Source organism: Pinus tabuliformis, chromosome 7 (genome assembly GCF_031772625.1).
Source record: "Pinus tabuliformis cultivar Carrire ecotype Pingquan chromosome 7, CPIR1, whole genome shotgun sequence".
Lineage (NCBI taxonomy): Eukaryota > Viridiplantae > Streptophyta > Pinopsida > Pinales > Pinaceae > Pinus > Pinus tabuliformis.
In genome coordinates this window covers 1267057009-1267071771 of record NC_142293.1, presented here as the reverse complement: position 1 = coordinate 1267071771, position 14763 = coordinate 1267057009, and positions in this window count along the sequence as shown.

The following is a 14763-nucleotide window of genomic DNA, read 5'->3' as shown; positions in this document are numbered from 1 at the left end:
TTAAAGGAAGAGATAAGGAGTTGTAAGGCAGATACTGATAGAATCATATAGACACGGGAAAATATAGCAGAGGTAAATGCAGTGATACTCTAGAGCTTGTCAGATTTGCAGTGGAAAGGACCACTTCGGATCAGTCATGAGAAGGAGGAAAAAACTAATGGGGCATATGGCAGTAGATCACATGGTGGTCAACGATTAGATAGAGATGACATAATCTCATATGGAAGATTGTCGGACACTTCAGAGAAGAGAAAGGATAGATAATCCTTACATGAGGAGTGATAGGGGATACTTGCCCTATGAGTTTAATAAATAAAAGCCACCTGCTTTTGATGGAGAGGTAAAGAGATCACGGGATACAAAGGCTTGGTTACTCGGTATGAAGAATTTCTTCAGGTTGCATGAATACTCATAGAACATGAAAGTTATAAAGGCTACTTTCAGTCTTAAAGCAAAAGCAGACATCTGGTGGGAAGATGTGAAGAATGTTAATGTGGAAGATCTGACTTGGAGTGAATTTGAGCAGTTATTCATGAAAAAGTATCTATCAGAGAGGTACTTTAATGATAGGAAGAATTATATGAACTAAAGATGGGATCCATGACAGATGATGAGTACACCAGTAAGTTCTTGGAACTGTTAAGGTATGTGCCTTACCTCAAGGAGGAGAAGGCTAATATTGAGAGATTTGTTAGTGGGTTACCAGTTGCATTCAAAGATAGGATTAAGTTCGATGAGCCTAGATCATTGGAGGATGCTATCTGGAAATTGAAGCATTGTATGAACAATAAAAGCATCAAATTGAGACGAATCTAGATTGGAGAGGTAATACAAAGAACAAAGGCAAATGGGACAAGAAGCGAGTAAGACCATAGGGTTTGGGTAACAAGGAGAATGTTGCACCACCTAAGATGTTCAATGCATCACATAGAGGACAAGGACAAAGATCTGAGGAGAAGAATAAGGAGATTGTGCAATGTTGGACTTGTGGAGGAGGTCATCGCAGGAGGGATTGTCCACAACGCAAGAGTGGTAAGCCTAAGATATACAGTGTGCAAGAGGCAGAAACTATTGGAGATATTGGTCAGAGTATTCTATGTATCTATGCAGCCTTGGATAATAAGAAAGCATAGAATCATGCATCTATCATTGAGATGGATGGTAAGATTTGTAATCAATTTATTTCTATTTTGATTGACCCTAGATCTAATTATGCCTATGTTAGTCCTGACTTGGTGGATAAGTGTGGTTTGGGTAAGGAATTGCATGCAGAGTCTTGGTTAGTGTAGTCAGATATAGGTACAAAGAAGAGAGTGCATCATTGGGTAAGAGTTTGCACATTGATTTAAATGGTATGCCTACAACAGAAAATTTGAATGTGTTACCATTGGGTTCATACAGTATGTTATTGGGCATAGATTGGTTGTATCTACATAAAACCAAGGTAGACTTCTATGATAAAGCTATTGAGTGTGTTGATGACAATGGAGAACCAAGAGTATTACAAGGTAAGAAGAAAGCTACACTAGTTATGATGGTGATAGTTATGCAAGAAAAGTGTAGCCGAAGGAAGGGGTGAAAGCTATTTGTAGTACACATTTCTAGTGATAAGGGTAAGGAGGCTGAGGATGCAAATGTGTTGAATAGGTATCCAATTTCGCAGCAATTTCAGAATGTATTTCCTGAGGAAATTACAGAGTTTCCACCTCATAGGGAGGTAGACTTTTGTATTGAGTTAATGTCAGGGGCAGCTCCAACATCAAAATCACCTTACAAGATAAGCACATCTGAGTTTGTTGAGCTAAAATTGCAGTTAAAGGAAATGTTAGATAAGGGATATATTAGGCCAAGTGTATCACTTGGGGGTGCACCGGTCTTGTTTGTGAGGAAGAAAAATGGTACCCTCATATTATGCATTGAGTACAGGAAGTTGAACTAAGTGACTATCAAGAACAAATATCCTTTGCCAAGGATTGATTACTTGTTAGATCAACTGAAGAGAGGAGTAGTGTTCTCAAAGATTGATTTGATATTTAGATACCATTAGGTACACATAAAAGAGGAGGACATCTACAAGACTACATTCAAGACTAGGTATGGGCATTATGAGTTTGTTGTTGTTCCATTTGGCTTAACTAATGCTCCAACTACATTTATGTGTTTGATGAATAATGTGTTGCATCCATATTTGGATAAGTTTTTTATTGTGTTCATTGATGATATACTAGTATATTCTAAAAATGAGGAAGAGCATGTTGAGCATTTAGCAACAATATTGAGTTTTTTGAAGGCGCATTAGTTGGATGCTAAGCTCAGCAAGTGTAGTTTCTTTCAGACTGAGGTGCACTGCTTGGGACATGTTGTCTCCAAGGAAGGTATTGTAGTGGATCTAGAGAAGATAAGGGCCATCATGAAGTGCATAGCTCCTAAGAGTGTGGATGAGGTGAGATCTTTCATCAGTCTGGTAGGCTACTATAGGAGGCCGATTAGGAACTTCTCGCGGATTGATTATCCCATTACATCCTTGTAGAGGAAAGGTAGGACGTTTGAATGAACTGAGGAGTTGTTGAGGGCCCGGAAATCGGGTCGACAACAAGGGGGATACCCACCCGGTCTGGAACTTGGTTGGCAGCTCCTTGTCCGTTTGGTATAGCGGGTCCGACTAGGGATAATGGGACCAGTTTCCCAATCTAAGGGGTGTGTGTGTGTGTAGAGTTTGATGATGCTGATATAGAAGTATATTTTTAAGCTAATTTAATTCTAACTTCTAAACTGACTCTATGCTATTGTAATCTAATAAAAACAACACATCTAATCTACGCTAACCCGGGGTAGATTTCCTCTATTATGCGATCTAAAAAGATTTCGAACAATAACTGGTAATAAAGATCATTCAGCTATCATAAGAATAGAAATCAATTAAGATAAACCATTTTGCATAAAAAGTTAGACAAAACAGTTGTGAACAGCATATCGCATAATAAGTTATTCATATGTCAAGCACAAATAAATGACTCCACCGTACAGAAGTACCAAATGGTAACCCACATATTCATACATTAACATACAAACAACTCAGCTGCATATCACTCTAAGAATATAAGCAGAAATTGGTCAAGAGATAAAAGTACCATTTATGACTGATTTCACTCATAAACTTCAAGCAATAACGATTTATCTCTACTTGTTCTAATATCTACTAAGAGTACAGAAGTGCAACATCAGTAGCAGACATTAAAATGCAAACATAAATAAATCTTGATCCATCCATTCATCAAAAACCCCCTCCGAGGGTGCAAAAGTGCATGTTTTGAGGACAAATTTTTTGACAAATTTCAAGACCCCTCTCCAAATGCCATGAGAAGGGTTAAATACTACTAACTAATTAATCTTAATTACACAAATTTAGGAAACAGCTTCAAATGACCGCCCTTTTACTAAAGCAAATTTATTTCTAAAAATTGAATCTAATTTCCAACTGTTTCTGTATCTGATCCTTAGTGCTGTAAGCAATGCAACGTTCGCCTGGAAAGAGTCGGCTGGTTGTCTTTTCCTTTTGTTCGAGCGATAAAAGTAGAAATAACAAGAGCTGGCACCTCTTTCTGACAAACTAGGAGATATTTTTGAAAATCTTCCTCTGGCTGGGTGTATTCGCTGTGTGTATACTTAGTGTAACCCAGATTTCTTTCAAACTGATTGTGTTGTTGCTATTTCGGTTTCCGGCCGTGCGAATGACTCAATGAGTTAGGGATTTCGTTGCCTGAACAATCTTCTGTATTGAAACTTGCTTCCGTTCTTTGTTCCAGGCTTTTCTGGAGCGTCTTCCCTCTTTAGCGTTTTTCTTTTTGCTTTACCCAGTCTGAGCTTCAGGATCTTTTGCAAACATGCTGCTTTTGTGCGCCTTTGACTCTGAGTCTTGGATAGTCTATTTCCATCAGTATCTGTTGAGTGATACTCTGGAATCTACGGTCCTGCTGCATGTGGCAACCATTTGCGAAGGCATATCCTCTCTGTTCTCCTAGTATTGGCACTTTCCCCTTCTCCTTAGATGTTTCCTGCATATTGATTTATATTAGTTGTTGCCTTACAGTTTACGCAAAGGAAAAGAAGAATTACGAAAATATTGACATGAAAGCATTAAGTTCTAATGAATGCATAATCATGACACTCATAATGACTTGACTCTTCGAAAAACGCAACACAATCATTCTTGGATACTCAGGCGTACAATCATTAATTTCCCTTAAGGTGCGTGCTCAATTTTGGGTTTACAGACTATGTCAAGGAAATCTTGCGATGAGTGTTTCTGCGATTCGCATCACAGTATCGGGGATTGTGATGTCAAGAAGTGTCATCGCAGGAATTGATAGTCTCATTCATCGCAGATCGCAAATCGCAGGATCGCAGATCGCAAATCGCAGGATCGCAGATCGCAGATCGCGAGATCGCGTTTTTCATTTAATCACTGTGTGCTGCTTATGCGATGTTGCGATATAAGATGTCGCATATCGGCCGTCGGCGATTCCTTCAGATTTTTCATTTAAGGGCGCTTTCAATATATGCGATGCGATGAATTTCGCGTCGCTTCTTCGCAGCGTATTTATGCGCATAGGAAACGCTTCACTCTCTCTTCGCGATGCGATCTAGCTTTAGGGAGTTAAAATACAAAAATTTTGATAAAAATATTTTTTGGATTTTTTGCTAAGGGTCCCCCTTTGCTTGGTGTTATTGCTAATATCAAACAAAGAGGGGGGTTGTTGGTGACCACAACAATGGCGATTCACTGTGAAGAACCAGTTATCTCTGCTTTTCTATTGAATTTCCTCTTCCGAAACAGAAAAATTTCCGTATGTCTAAATTTTGTTATGGACAGATAGAGTATGTTACCCCTTATCCTGTCAACGATACTTTGTCTCAACCTTTTCATATTCCAATTGTCTGCTTCCTCAGGCTTAGTTCTTGCATTCATACCAGACATTACTTGGTCTTATTAAAGATAAAATAAGGTCTTCTTTGCGTACTGGCTTATTAAAATATGCTCATTTGTCGTAGGTAGAGCCTCTGCTGCCCGCAAGCATCCATAGCCTCGACAGGGTTGCCATGTTATCCAGCAATGATCCTTTTTCCTGCTTGAGGTTATTTACAACATTTCAGAGAAAAATCCTTTTTGACACTTTTTCCTTTTTTATTCTCTAAAGAACAATGTCTTGGTTTGGTGGCCAAATTATGACACAATCATTCACTTGATTTACACTTTTGCTGAACAAGCTGGCTCGTGATGAGACCCCTTGTCTTTTGATTGCAATAATCTTGAGTCGTTGCCCTGTTTTGATAGACAGTATTGGCAAAGTCAGCAAGTTATAATATCTGTGATCGTGATAAGCCGACTCGTGATGAGACCTCTTATTCTTTGAGATATAGTGTTTTATCGGATTGTTCCTCTGAATGCTGCGATTTCCTTTAGCAGGGAGGAAGTCATTGTTTTTCCTTAAGAAAGCTCTGGACGACAATAATAGAGTTTGAAAACAACAGCTTTACAGAGAATATTTATTTTATTATTGATGATACCTTTCATTGTGCTGACATGAAACAATTTTTTACCAAAGGTTGCTTTCATCAAAGTTTTTCTTTTAAGGTTGAAACTAACATCATATTCAGGGTAAAGTTAACTCTACTTGTCAATAATAAAAATCAGATTTTTTGAAAAGTTTTGCTACTTGTACAAGCGAAATCAAAATCTGATAGAGAATTGGTGTGCTCTTTCATGAATCCTTTTTGATGATCATTTACAACCGGTTTTATTTATAAGAAAGAGAAAAACAAATAAAAACTAAAACTATCCTACAAAAATAGAAGAATGATCTTCTATGGAAAATACATTTTAAGAATCTGTCCATTCACAGGCAAAGAATCTCTTCTACCTGCCAAATCCTGCAACACAAACGTCGATGGGCCTATGACTTCTACAATCTGAAAAGGACCAAGCCACAGCTTCTGAAATTTCGTATGTTTGCCCTTTTCTTCATGAGCCTTATCCCATTTTAGAACTAAATCTCCCATCTAAAATTTTTTTCTGGTCATTATGCTTGAGTCAAAAGAGGATTTTATTAGCGCTTGGTGGTGAGCATGGGTTTTCTTAGCTTGTTCTCGTCATTCTTCTAGTTTGATTATTTCCATTTGTCTCAGTTGTAAGGAGGAAGTAGATACTTCATCGATGTATTGTACTAAAGACAAAGAGGGAATGACTAAGTGAGTTGGAAGAACCACTTCTTTCCCATAAACTAAATTAAAGGGAGAAGTGCTGATTGAAGCTTTCTTCATAATTCTATCTGCCCATAAAGCATTTACCAGCGCTTTGTGCCAATTCTTTTGGTTTTGGTCGACTGTTTTTTTAATAATCCTGATTAGGTTTTTGTTTGTTGATTCAGCCAACCCATTACCTTGTGGATAGTAGTTGGCAGAATACTTCAGTTTGAACCCTCTTTTAAGTGCAAACTCAGCCATTGTATTTCCAGAAAAGTATGAGGCATTATCAAACATTAAGGCCGTTGGCAATCCAAACCTACTGATGATAAATTGATCTATGAATTCAATAATGTTTTCAGAATTCGCTGTCTTGAGAGGAACTGCTTCTACCCATCTAGTAAAATAATCTGTTGCCATGAGGATATACCTATGCTACTTAGAAGAGTGAGGAACGATCTCACCTATTATGTCCAAGCCCCATTGGCTGAATGGTTGCTCGATGTTAACCGGCTGCAGTGGCATGGACGATTTCTTTTGTCTCCCTGCAGCAGTCTAGCAGACTTGGCATTTCCTTACGTAATTGTATGAGTCTTTGAACAGTGTGGGCCAATAATATCCTGCACGTAAAATTTTATGTGCAGTAGCTTCTCCAGCATAGTGTCCACCCGCTGGTCCATCGTGGAGTTCCTACAAAACCTTTTCGGCTTCAGTTTTCTCAAGACACCTAAGAAGTACAGAATCGTAATTCCTTTTAAACAGAACATCATTTATGAGCTGGTATTGTTTAGCTTTCAATCTCAGAGCTCTTTTCTTGGTGTGGTCCAGGTGTGATGGAGCATACCCATTCTTAAGATAATAAATGGTGTCAGCATATAAGGATTCTGCGTCGTTTAGGCTTACCTCATACATATGTACCTCTTCAGATGAGTTCTCAGGAATTTGCGATGCTCCAGCTAACATCTTGCAGAAGCCTTGACCTCTTACGATGTTTGCTGGCTTGATCTTAAGATCATATTCTTGTAAGGCGATAATCCAATTTGCTCTCTTTTCACCCACATCCTTCTGTATCAGAAGGTTTCTTACCGCTGGAAACGACACTATGACTTTGGTATGGGCTTTAAGTAAGAAAGGTCTGAAATATTTGATCGCTTTGAAAACAGCATATGCCTGTTTCTCCACGTCTGAATAATTGAGTTCAGCACCTTGTAAGTTCGAGCTAAAAAATGCGATTGGAGCTTCCGCCTTCTCTTGATTTGCTTGAGTTAAAATCGCGACATAATATTTCTCTGAGGCAAATGTGTATAAGATAAAAGACTCTGAAAAATTTGGGGTCGCTAAAGATGGAGCGTTGATGATAGCTTGTTTGATCAAGTTGAATGCTTCATGTTCGTCTTGACCCCATTTAAAATTTGAATTCTTTTTTATCATATTTTGTAAAGGAGAAATAATACGTGAAAAATCCGGGACGAACCTTTTTACAAAATTGATTTGACCAAGGAAAGATTGCATGGCCTTTTTGTTATGGGGCATGGATATTTCGGAAATTTCTTTGATTCTGTCAGGTTCAATGTGAATACCATATTTTGACACTATGAATCCTAGCAATTTCCCTTCACTTAATGCGAAAAAAGATTTCTTTGGGTTAAGTGAAATCCCATACCTTAAACATCTTTGAAAGATTTGTTTCAAGTCTTTGAGATGGTCGCTTCGCTTCTTGGAGTACACTGTTATATCATCCAGGTAAATCACTACAGATTTATTGACTAATCCTTTAAACGCAATGTCCATGGCTCTCTGAAAGGTAGCGCCGACATTGATTAGACCAAATGGCATCTTCCGATATGCATATGTGCCCCATTTAGTTCGGAATGTGGTTTTTAACTGATCATCGGGATGTACCAGCACTTGATTGTATCCTGAAAATCCATCCAGAAAAGACATTAATTCTGAGCCTGCTACTGCCTGTAATATTTGCTCCATAGGTGGGAGGGGAAAATTGTCTTTTTGACAGGCTTTGTTGAGATTCCGGAAATCGATACAGATCCTAATATCTCCGTTTTTCTTTCTAACGGGCACCATATTGGATACCCATTTGGAATGTCTGACGGGGAAAATTATTCTGGCTCTCAACAACTTATTTAACTCAGTCTTTATCTGATTTTCTAAGTTGGGGTGGATTTTTCTGAGTTTCTGCTGGACAGGTTTTTCATTGTCAATCATAGGGATAGTGTGTTGAATGATAGAAGTGTTGTATGTCTTCAGCTCATCGTAATTCCAGGCAAAAACGTTTTTGTATTGTCTCAGAAGACGGATATATGCTGATTTTTCTTCAGGGGCTAGGCCGTGGCCTAGATTAACGTTTTGTGGCTTCTCATCGGTTCCTAGGTTCACTAATTCATAGTTTAAAGTCGAACTGTAGAGTTTAGAATTGGCAGACCTTTTAAACTGACTTTTTAGATCATATAAGTCTTCTAACTTAACCACCGATTTAGGTATAGCATTATCAGTGCTATTTTGTTGTATTTGGTGATCATGATGGTCTTCGTCAATTATTTGGTTTGAGTAGGATCCTTCAGAAGTGAGGAAGTTTACAATGTCAGGATCATCATTGAATACTCTCCAGTTGGTGATGTTGTCAGGGATGGATGGTCTAAAGATTAATTCTATTGAGAATCTATCTGGACTAAAATCTTCGGAGGGAATAAGTCTAGAAGCTACGTTAGCTAACAGGTCTGTGCTCGCATTTTGGAGTCTTGGGATTGACGAAATATTGAATGCTATGAAATGTGCAGTCAGATCTTGTACTAAAGATTGATAGTGTTTCAAATGACCTGATAGGCAATGTATGGTGTTACGTACCTGTTTGACGACGATCTCAGAGTCTCCAAAGACTTGAAGATACTTAACGTTCAACCCGATTGCTTTGTATAGGCCTTGCACCAAGGCCTCGTATTCCGCTGTATTGTTTGTGCAATCGAACTCAAGTCTGCACGTAAGCATGGTCTTATTTCCGTCTGGGCTAATCAGAACGCATCCTGCTCCTACTCCCTCGTTAGATTTGGAGCCATCAAAATATAATTTCCAAAACAAAGATGTATTTACAGGGTTATCTAAAAAATTAACACATTTTGAATTATCAGTTTGGGAAAAATTTTCAACTTGGGACAAAACTGAATTTTCTAAGTAAGGTGAGGTATGAGCATTGAAATTGCCGAGGAAAGAATCTACCGAGTAATTGCCTATGATACTGCTGTTGTATGCTATTGCTTCATTCTCTCCTTCCAATTCCGTCACTATGTATTTTTGGTGCAACTCTCGTTCAACCTTTATTTGATTCGGTTTACCGTTGTAGGGTAACCACATGTGCGACCAGTCGGTTGAGAAATATCCGTGGAGTTTTTCGGACCAATCCCTGCTAAGAATCAAACCATAGAATTCAGGGATATCAGCTACTAGAATGTCGATAACCTGGCATACCTTTGGGTTAGATGACAATCTTATGGTCACTTGATTAAGTTCACCAATCACTTCGACTTGAGATCGATCAAGTTGAACTATGCGCACTGCGGATTTTTGTGGTTGAACATTCAATTTGGCACATATTGATCTGGGTAAAATATTCGTTGAAGCACCAAAATCAACCAAGCAATTGTGCATGTTTTTATTGAAAATTTCATAAGTGAGAAGAAAAGGAGGAGTATGAGATCTTGATCTTCCTCCAATCAAGGCAATGTCATTTGGATCAATCTTATTGATCATGTTGGTTGGAGGTCTTCCCATGTTGTGGGAAGCTACGGCTGTAGGTAAGGATGTAGTAGGCACGGCATGTAATTCCTTCATCATTATTTTCTGTTGATGTTTCAACTTGCTCAACTCGTAAAGAGTGATATTAGCCTTAGTCTTTTTCATGTCATCGATAATGTTATACTCCATTTCATCCGACACTATTAGTGTTCTTGATGGAGGTGCTTGATCTGATTGGACTGGGCTAAATTGGGTCGCTCTAGCGGTTGTTTTCTTTGTTGCGACCTTATCTTTTGTTGCAGGGCTTGCGCCCTTCTGTTTAGGGGTAGTTTGGGGAGGATCAAGTTGGTTTTTGCTTCGTGTGCTAACCGGGAATGCTTCTTGATCTTCTTCTTGTGGGAGGATGAAATCCCACATTCCTTGTAGTTCCACAACTTCTTCATCATCGGTCTGCCCTTCAGTGGTATTCTCTTCTTCTTGTTCTTCTTCAGATTCGACGTTTGAGACAGCATTGGGTGGTCTGACATCCATGGGAGGATTTCTTTTAAAAGCTCTGTAGGGATTTTTTGAAGAAGTTTCTGCTACTTGTTTTTTTATGTCAATCATCTCATTGGACATGGCCTTTAACACTTTTTGTAATCCTTCCAAATCGAAAGGATCTTTCGTTTGTTTCTTCTTGGTGTCTTCTTTGAAAGAGATTTTCTTAGATTTGCGTTCTTCTATTGCAGATCTCTTTTCTAGGGCCACTACGCACTTTTCTACTGCTAACGCCTCTGTCAAGTTTTCAACTAAGGTCATCTTGTTTGCCCTATCTACGAAGATAGCCAAGTTTGATGGTAAGGCCGTGATATACCATTCACATCTTACTTCCTCACTGGGTTGAGAAGCAGCGGGAATTTTGTTGAGGATCTTATTGAACCGTAAATTGAAATCTTTAATGGGTTCTCTAGCCTCAGCTTTAAGATTGGATAGGTCATTAATCAATGTCGCTGTTGATCTGTCATCACCGAACTTGGTAAGGAATTGACTCTGAAAAATGTCCCAGCTTGTGATAGACCCGGAAGGTAACGAAAAGTACCATGACCCAGCTGTTCCTTGCATTGTATAGGGAAAAAGCCGGACAACAGCATCTTCGTTGGTAACTCCATTGAGATTAACAGAAAGCATGAAATTATTGATATGCTCTTCAGCTAGCATGCCTGTTTCTGGATTGAATTTAGGTAGCCATTTCTTAGGATGGGCCGGTATTGGGCTCAGGGGTGGAGGCATTAAAACCGCCCAAGGGTTGTTCCATGGAGACTGGGCCATCATTGAGCTGCTAGTTAATGAAAGTGTAGGGGATGATCCCTGATGCTGAGAAGATGAAGATATTACGATCTTTGATGTTTGAAGAGGAAGGGTTGTGGAAGATGGATGAGTGATTTGGGATGAAGATGTGGGTGGTTGACTTCGCGGTGAGGGAGTTGAAATGGACGAAGTAGATGAAAGAGTCTCACTGTCAGACTCTGGTGGTGTTTTCCTTGCTCTTTTCCTAGTGGGGAGAGGAAGTTCAGTTGGCTGGATGCCAAACTTTTCACTCTTCAATCTGGTCAGGGGATGAGCAGGATTGTATTGTGAAGTCACGCTGCTTTGAGATTTATCAGACCACTGATTGAAAATAGAGAATCCCTGGAGTTTAGGAATCAGAGTTTGAATTTCAGGGGGTTCAATGATAAGTTGGTCTGATATATTAGGGTATGTAGCAGTGGTGGATACTCGAGCGACTTCTAACTCCGGGTTTAACCATACTAGAGAAGTTGGGGGAGTTGATGAGGGTGATTTACTCTCAGAATGGTATTTAGATTTTGATTTAGGTGCCATTCATAGTTCGGGCCCTCCTTCTAGCGCCAAATATGTTGAGGGCCCAGAAATCGGGTCGACAACAAGGGGGATACCCACCCGGTCCAGAACTTGGTTGGCAGCTCCTTGTCCGTTTGGTATAGTGGGTCCGACTGGGGATAATGGGACCAGTTTCCCAATCTAAGGGGTGTGTGTGTGTGTAGAGTTTGATGATGCTGATATAGAAGTATATTTTTAAGCTAATTTAATTCTAACTTCTAAACTGACTCTATGCTATTGTAATCTAATAAAAACAACACATCTAATCTACGCTAACCCGGGGTAGATTTCCTCTATTATGCGATCTAAAAAGATTTCGAACAATAACTGGTAATAAAGATCATTCAACTATCATAAGAATAGAAATCAATTAAGATAAACCATTTTGCATAAAAAGTTAGACAAAACAGTTGTGAACAACATATCGCATAATAAGTTATTCATATGTCAAGCACAAATAAATGACTCCACCGTACAGAAGTGCCAAATGGTAACCCACACATTCATACATTAACATACAAACAACTCAGCTGCATATCACTCTAAGAATATAAGCAGAAATTGGTCAAGAGATAAAAGTACCATTTATGACTGATTTCACTCATAAACTTCAAGCAATAACGATTTATCTCTACTTGTTCTAATATCTACTAAGAGTACAGAAGTGCAACATCAGTAGCAGACATTAAAATGCAAACATAAATAAATCTTGATCCATCCATTCATCAAAAACCCCCTCCGAGGGTGCAAAAGTGCATGTTCTGAGGACAAGTTTTTTGACAAATTTCCGGACCCCTCTCCAAATGCCATGAGAAGGGTTAAATACTACTAACTAATTAATCTTAATTACACAAATTTAGGAAACGGCTTCAAATGACCGCCCTTTTACTAAAACAAATTTATTTCTAAAAATTGAATCTAATTTCTAACCGTTTCTATATCTGATCCTTAGTGCTGTAAGCAATGCAACGTTCGCCTGGAAAGAGTCGGCTGGTTGTCTTTTCCTTTCGTTTGAGCGATAAAAGTAGAAATAACAAGAGCTGGCACCTCTTTCTGACAAACTAGGAGATATTTTTGAAAATCTTCCTCTGGCTGGGTGTATTCGCTGTGTGTATACTTAGTGTAACCTAGATTTCTTTCAAACTGATTGTGTTGTTGCTATTTCGGTTTCCGGCCGTGCGAATGACTCAATGAGTTAGGGATTTCGTTGCCTGAACAATATTCTGTATTAAAACTTGCTTCCGTTCTTTGTTCCAGGCTTTTCTGGAGCGTCTTCCCTCTTTAGCGTTTTTCTTTTTGCTTTACCCAGTCTGAGCTTCAGGATCTTTTGCAAACATGCTGCTTTTGTGCGCCTTTGACTCTGAGTCTTGGATAGTCTATTTCCATCAGTATCTGTTGAGTGATACTCTGGAATCCGCGGTCCTGCTGCATGCGGCAACCATTTGCGAAGGCATCTCCTCTCTGTTCTCCTAGTATTGGCGCTTTCCCCTTCTCCTTAGATGTTTCCTGCATATTGATTTATATTAGTTGCTGCCTTACAGTTTACGCAAAGGAAAAGAAGAATTACGAAAAGATTGACATGAAAGCATTAAGTTCTAATGAATGCATAATCATGACACTCATAATGACTTGACTCTTCGAAAAATGCAACACAATCATTCTTGGATACTCAGGCGTACAATCATTAATTTCCCTTAAGGTGCGCGCTCAATTTTGGGTTTACAGACTATGTCGAGGAAATCTTGCGATGAGTGGTTCTGCGATTCGCATCGCAGTATCGAGGATTGTGATGTCAAGAAGTGTCATCGCAGGAATTGATAGTCTCATTCATCGCAGATCGCAAATCGCAGGATCGCAGATCGCGAGATCGCGTTTTTCATTTAATCACTGTGTGCTGCTTATGCGATGTTGCGATATGCGACGTCGCATATCGGCCGTCGGCGATTCCTTCAGATTTTTCATTTAAGGGCGCTTTCAATATATGCGATGCGATGAATTTCGCGTCGCTTCTTCGCAGCTTATTTATGCGCATAGGAAACGCTTCACTCTCTCTTCGCGATGCGATCTAGCTTTAGGGAGTTAAAATACAAAAATTTTGATAAAAATATTTTTTGGATTTTTTGCTAAGGGTCCCCCTTTGCTTGGTGTTATTGCTAATATCAAACAAAGAGGGGGGTTGTTGGTGACCACAACAGGAGTGTGAGGTTAGCTTTCAGCAGCTTAGGAATTTGTTGACGCGTGCACCAGTACTACAGATTTTAGATCTAGACAAATAGTTTTTGGTATACACAAATGATTGCAAGATGGGGCTTGGTGGAGTCCTTATGAAAGATGTATAGGTGGTTTGTTACGAGTCCTAGAAAATAAACGAGCATGAGTAGAACTACTCAACACATGAGCTTGAGTTAGTAGAGATTATGCATGCACTGAAGATGTGGAGGCACTATGTTTTGGGCAGGTGGTTTGTGCTTATGAGTGATCTCATTGGGTTGAGATATTTGTTTGACCAGCCGAATCTAAATTCTAGGCAGGCTATATGGTTGGCCAGGATTAATGAGTTTGATTTCGAGATTAGGTACATCAAAGGTAAAGAGAATAGGGTGACACATGCTCTCATTAAACATATACATGTACATCACTTAGCATCTATGAGCTTTTACGGAACTTTACAAGATAGGATCTTGCAGGCAAGTTAGTAGGATTTCAGGTATATGGAGATTGTGCATAGGCTACAACAGGATGCTCATATGGGTACATGTGATATTGCAAGTACAAGTATACGTACAGGTGTTGGTACAACTGTAGGTAGTGGTACAAGTATAGGTGGCAATATAGGTACAGGAACAAGTACATGTATAGCTACATGTGTAGGTACATGTACATGTGTAGGTATGG